Below are 7,458 nucleotides of genomic sequence, written 5' to 3'. Positions count from 1 at the left end.
CCTATAGTCATCCTGACAATACTGCAGTTCTTTGTAGCTTAAATAGCCTACTAAAGCCTTCATACTGACCTTTGGTAATAATTTGCAAAAGTAGCCTATAATAATCTACTAACTACTTTGCAAATGTAGCAAACTTATTTAAGTTTGCCATTAAACCATTGATCAAATCACAGCACTGGCTATTACCAGCATAAATGTTAATGTTACCGTTAATGTGGGCAATTATACCTCCCTCATCTCTCCTCACTGTCCCTCTGCCTCTGTTCAGGAACAATTTTCTGGTGTCCATCTCTGAATAGTTTATCAGAAGGCTATGTTTAGTTTTACAGTAGGACAGCTTCCGAAACAGTAGGCTACTTTTACAGGACTCTCTCTACGGTATACGTGTAAATCATTATTATTAATTGTCCGCATGTGTGCATGCAGCTTACGCATGGTGTGAGTGTGTGTGTGAGGGAGAAAGCACAAGCTGGTAAACTGTTAAATTTAGGCTACAATGATGCTAAGCATTGAAAAACAGATGCTAATTATGTGGACAACATTCTCTAACAGCGATCAACTTGTTAAACTTGTTTGACAGAAAAAATGACAACATTAAAACAGGGGACGACTTACTCTGCGCTCAAAGTGATGTGACGAGCTCCAGCAGTTTCCACTGTGTGTGTGTGTGTACAACGAAACACTCGGAAGAATCATGTGAACGATTTTCATTGGTTGTTGCGATCAGTCTTACCCAGCTACACAGGTGCTATTTCCTGTTTGGCTATTATGGTCCCTTTCTTTTTTTCCTTTGTTTTTATTGGCTGGTAAGTGACAGGCTCGAGTCATGACTAAAGCAGATGCGCTCATGAATGCCGTTTCCAGCGAGAGTGCATTTTACTGTGTTGTTAATCGCGCACGCCACTCCCCTACTACCCCATGCCACTTGCCTACTACCCCATGCCACTTGCCTACTACCCCATGCCACTCGCCTACTGTCCCATGCCACTCGCCTACTACCCCATGCCACTCGCCTACTGTCCCATGCCACTCCCCTACTACCCCATGCCACTTGCCTACTACCCCATGCCACTCCCCTACTACCCCATGCCATTTTCGTTTACTGTCCCATGCCCATGCCACTGCTTATACCCCATACCACTCCCTATGTCCATACCCTTTGTTACCCCATGCCAAGATGTGTTTACTACCCCATGCCATTTGTTTATTATTTTCATGCCCTCCTATTATTTCCATGCCACTCGCCTACTGTCTCATGACACTGTCCCATAACACTTGCCAACTATTCCCATTTCCCACTCTAACCCTAACCCATGGAACAGTTGGCAAGTGGAAGGAAAAGTGGCATGGGACAGTAGGCGAGTGGCATGGGTCAGTGGCATGGGACAGTAGGCGAGTGGCATGGGTCAGTGGCATGGGACAGTAGGCGAGTGGCATGGGTCAGTGGCATGGGACAGTAGGCGAGTGGCATGGGTCAGTAGGCGAGTGGCATGGGTCAGTGGCATGGGACAGTAGGCGAGTGGCATGGGTCAGTGGCATGGGACAGTAGGCGAGTGGCATGGGTCAGTGGCATGGGACAGTAGGTGAGTGGCATGGGACAGTAGGCGAGTGGCATGGGTCAGTGGCATGGGACAGTAGGTGAGTGGCATGGTTCAGTGGCATTGGACAGTGGGCGAGTGGCACAAGACAGTGGCATGGGACAGTAGGTGAGTGGCATGGGTCAGTGGCATGGGACAGTAGGCGAGTGGCATGGGTCAGTGGCATGGGACAGTAGGTGAGTGGCATGGGTCAGTGGCATTGGACAGTGGGCGAGTGGCACAAGACAGTGGCATGGGACAGTAGGTGAGTGGCATGGCACGGCGGCGTTGCACAGCGGGCGTGTGGCGTGGGCCAGTAAGCAAATGGAGCAGGACAGTGGCACGGAACAGTGGCACGGGACAGTAGGTGAGTGGCACGAGACAGTGGCAACATAACATAAATGTCTCAAAGACTAAACAATGAATTATTGATTTTAGGAAACAATGCCCCCCTCTTCCCCTGACTATCATTGATGGTCAACCTGTTGAGACAGTACAAGAATATAAGCACCTTGGCAAAATAATTGATAGTAAGCTATGTTTTGAATCACACCCTGATGCTGTTTGTGCCAAAGCCTATTAGCACATGTACTTTTAACGTAAACTGAGGAATTTTAACATTGACCCCACTTTTATGAGAATGATTTATTCCTCAAAAGAGTGGATCCACCACGCTTCTGCAGCATTACATCTGGTGCATCAGACGAAGAGCGGACCGTGTAGATATACTAAAAGTATAAATTCGGAGCAGCACAGATGTAGTATTAGCTATAAACTTTAATTAAGGTGCACAAAAAGGACTAACGTTTCACACCCTGATGCTGTTCGTGCCAAAGCCTATTAGCGCATGTACTTTTAACGTAAACTGAGGAATTTTAACATTGACCCCACTTTTATGAGAATGATTTATTCCTGTTTTATTGAGTCCGATTTAACCTTATGTCTAATCTGCTGGTTTGGTTCTCTGTCCATTAAAAACAAGCAACGACTAGAGAGTACCGTCAGGGCATGTAGCAAGACTAGAGAGTAGCGTCAGGGCATGTAGCAAGATTGCAGGCATCAACTTCCCCACTCTCTCCCACATCTACTTCAACAGAGGGGCAAAGAAGGCCCAATTGCAGCAGACCCTAGCCAGCCCTTGTCCTGCCAGTTTAAGCTACTCCCTCAGGCCGTAGCCCGCAGGTACTGCACTCCAATCCCAGATGCAGGACAAGTCCAAATAGACTCTTTTATCCCGACTTCCATTTAGATAATTTCCTAGGACTTTTTAAATGTAAATGTATTTATACAAATGTAAATGTATTTATTAAATGTATTTATATATTTATTATTATGACCGCCGCGCAGCGAAGTGGCGTTCATATAGGTTTAGTCAGATTTTTTTTTTTTTTTTTTTTTTTCGCATGTCCAAATTTCCGTCAAGGATTCCCGGGACACTGTAAGAACGAGGTACACGAAACTTGGTGGGCATGTAACCCCACATGGATAGCATGGAACCATTTTTCGTTTTTCGTATTGATCTGTAGCCCCCCCGCTAGACTGGACCCCCCGAAAGGAGGGTAGGGCAGACACAGTTTTCTGTGAATATCTCAAGAACCGTAGGGCTTAGGAGGACCATTTTTTTATGTTGATCTCAAGGGGCTATGTCAAACCCATTCCATAACCACTCATTTCATGTATAGCGCCACCTAGTTAAACACAAAAAAGTAAAAATGAGGTGTTGTAATCGCAGGTATCTGTGACCTAACATAGTCAAAATTGCACGAAATTAGAAGTGTAGGATCATTATGACACCCTCTGAATGCATGCCAAGTTTCGTGGAATTCCGCTCATGAGGGGCCACACAATAAATTAATTTATGTTACTATACACCAACTGGCCTGTAGGTGGCTGGAGACAGTTTTCTGTGAATATCTCGAGAACCGTGGGGGCCTAGGAGGTCCACCTTTTTTTTTTGTATGTTGGTCTTAAGGGGACATGTCAACCCATCCCATTACCACTTATTTCATGTATAGCCACCTAGTTAAAAAATTAAAAAGCAAAAATTAGGTGTTTTCATCACAATATCTCTAACTGACATGGTCAAAACTGCACGAAATTGAAAGTGTAGGATTATTATGACACCCTCCGAATGCATGCCAAGTTTTGAACTTTCGCTCATGGGGGGCTTTTACAATAAAATAATTTATGTGTACATTTAGTGACCGTACACCAACAAGGATTCCCAGGACACTGAAAGACCGAAAACACCTAAACTTGGTGGGCATGTAACCCCACATGGATAGCATGGAACCATTTTTCATTTTTCGTTTTGATCTGTAGCCCCCCGCTAGACTGGACCCCGAAAGGAGGGTGGGGCAGACACAGTTTTCTGTGAATATCTTGAGAACCGTAGGGCCTAGGAGGACCATTTTTTTATGTTGATCTCAAGGGGCTATGTCAAACCCATTCCATAACCACTCATTTCATGTATAAGCCACCTAGTTAAACACAAAAAAAAGTAAAAAATGAGGTGTTGTAATGCGCGGGTATCTGTGACCTAACATAGTCAAAATTGCACGAAATTAGAAGTGTAGGATCATTATGACACCCTCTGAATGCATGCCAAGTTTCATTGGAATTCGCTCATGAGGGGCCACACAATAAATTAATTTATGTTACTATACACCAACTGGCCTGTAGGTGGCTGGAGACAGTTTTCTGTGAATATCTCGAGAACCGTGGGCCTAGGAGGTCCACCTTTTTTTTGTATGTTGGTCTTAAGGGGACATGTCAACCCATCCCATTACCACTTATTTCATGTATAGCGCCACCTAGTTAAAAATTAAAAGCAAAAATTAGGTGTTTTTCATCACAATATCTCTAACTGACATGGTCAAAACTGCACGAAATTGAAAGTGTAGGATTATTATGACACCCTCCGAATGCATGCCAAGTTTGTGAACTTTTAGCTCATGGGGGGCTTTACAATAAAATAATTTATGTGTACATTTAGTGACCGTACACCAACAAGGATTCCCAGGACACTGAAAGACCGGGTACACGGTAAACTTGGTGGGTATGTAACCCCACATGGATAGTATGGAACCATCATTTTTCGTTTTGATCTGTAGCCCCCTCTGGACCCCGAAGGAGGGTGGGGCAGACACAGTTTTCTGTGAATATCTTGAGAACCGTGGGGCCTAGGAGGTCCACCTTTTTGTATGTTGGTCTTAGGGGACATGTCAACCCATCCCATTACCACTTATTTCATGTATAGCGCCACCTAAAAAAAATTAGGTGTTTTCATCCCCAATATCTCTAACTGACATGGTCAAAACTGCCGCGAAATTGAAGGTGTTAGGATTATTATGACACCCTCGAATGCATGCCAAGTTTTGTGAACTTTAGTTCATAGAGGGGGCTTTACAATAAATAATTTATGTGTACATTTAGTGACCGTACACCAACAAATTCCCAGGACACTGAAAGACCGGGTACAGAGCTTGGTGGGCATGTAACCCCACATGGATAGCATGGAACCATCATTTTTTCGTTTTGATCTGCTTAGCCCCGCTGGACTGGACCCCGAAGGAGGGTGGGGCAGACACAGTTTTCTGTGAATATCTTGAGAACCGTAGGGCCTAGGATGACCAATTTTTTCCATATGTTTGCCTCCAGGGGTCATCTTAACCAAAGTCCTTTTAGGCAAGTCCCTCCACTCGGCGGCCATATACCAACGTTTTATGGGCACTCATCGGGCACAGTCTTTGGGTCGAACTGGCGCCGCGGCGCGAAGGCTTCACGACACCAATCTTGCTCCAGCGGCGAGATCACAACACATGATTGGCACGATGTCTTCACAACACACCATATGATTGGCTCAATGTATTCACAACACACCATATGATTGGCTCAATGTATTCACATCACACCACATGATTGGCTCAATGTATTCACATGTCGACGTTTTGCCGAGGAAGGGGTGGGATATGTGTAGACACCGGCCATATTGGCGTGACAAACTAGCCCCATGCATTTCTATGGAGTATTTTTTGAGTGCTGTGTCTCCACATTAGAAAGTCTCTGTCTTAACCCATTCCATGTGCACACATGTGCATAAACAGATACACACGCACACACATACATTATACACATTTCCATACACATGACACATACTCACACAGTAGACATATGTACGCAGGCACACACACACACACACACATTAATATAACATGTACATGCACACAAGAATTTCTCAGAATTATGAACAGGCAAGATGGGGGTGGGGTTGTATAAAATGAATTTTACATGTGAAATCTATGAACTAATCATGTTTTGGTACTTGCTGTCTAGCAGATACCAGTGAGAATTGAGTGTGGATAATGCAATTTAGTGAGACAGTTAGAATCATGTAGGCCTTTCAGCGTGATTTATTTTTGTGGAAAAAATGTGCTGGACTGGGCGGCGGTCATATTTTGTACCGCTCTGCGGTACATCTAGTTGTGTTTCAGATACTGTGGGTATTTCATGTTTTGCTGTATTATTATGTGTCTTGTCCTTGTGTCTGTCTGCTGGCTGTACACACAATTGCCCCTCGGGAACAATAAAGTTTCCTTGATCCTTGATGGGACAGTGGGTGAGTGGCACGAGACAGCCCACGCCACCAACAACAGCTTGAATTTCCCCTGGGGATCAATAAAGTATCTATCTATCTATCTATCTCCAGCACAGTAGGCTAGTGAGTGTGTGCTCTGACTGCTACTGGCAGGGAGGCTGATCCAAGCTAGCTGCTAACTGCTGCTGAGCCACGGCTGGGCCAGATCTGGCCCTTATCAGCTGGACTCAGGGAGCCCTATTAAGTCTGTGTGACCTCTGCACAGATGTCATGGTGCAGGGGACAAAGCATAGACAGATGCTGCTGACATATAATGTTTTTATTACATAATTTGTGATCCTATAATGTGCCAGAGTTTGTTTATCTGTTTGTTTGTTTGTTTGTTGGTCATTGATAAAGGCTATATCTATGTTGCCATGGAGAGAAATGCTTATTTCATCTGCCCTACATTAATGCCAGGTAAAAAATTATCAAAGGCTTAATTACGTCTGTACACTGAGAACACATTTATAGTTATTTTATGTCTTCAGAATCCAAATAACACAAAATGATGCTCTGGGATCAGTGTAGCTGATACCCTATTACTACAAACCTATCCTTGCACTGCTGCTATAATTGTTATATTACTATGTTTACATTTTTAATTATACTATACCTGTTATATAACTACTATGTATCTAGTTCTGAGAATCAAACACTGAGAAGTTTCAGATAAATGAAAATAACGCATTATTATGAGCCAGCACATTGTAGTCTCCTCTCTTCCTCAGCGGAGACTGATCCCTCATGAGTGACAGATGTGGATGGCGTGTGCTGCCCTGATCGCACGGGACTCTGTGACGGATGCGGCCCCGGACTGGCACGGGCTCGCCGGCTGTGTGGTCACGGAAAGAGCGATGAATAATTGACAGGGGCTTCTAAAATAAGAGCAACTCTTCATGGTAGTCCCGCGCCGAGATTAGAGACAGTACACGTTCGGCTTTTAACGTCCTCCTAAACCCATCCCGAGGCTAAAATCGGCGCATGAATTATCCTGCATATTTAATACACAGCTTTTGGTCCAAAACGGTACGGATTAAAGTCATACATTTGGTTCCAGTTCTTTCTTACCAAATTCTCAGAGTATTTTACCCCGTCAAAGTCTTTTAACTGTCCGATTTAAATCACGCTTGCATTAGTATTTGCTGTGAGTGCTGTGGTTGCTATTTATTTAATCACAGTGCAACGCAAAACGAAGTTATTTATGTGGGCTTAGTTATTAATGCAGCGATCCTATGAGTCGGT

Source organism: Alosa alosa, chromosome 17, assembly GCF_017589495.1.
Source record: "Alosa alosa isolate M-15738 ecotype Scorff River chromosome 17, AALO_Geno_1.1, whole genome shotgun sequence".
NCBI classification, from domain to species: domain Eukaryota; kingdom Metazoa; phylum Chordata; class Actinopteri; order Clupeiformes; family Clupeidae; genus Alosa; species Alosa alosa.
Note: the sequence above shows the minus strand (reverse complement) of the source record.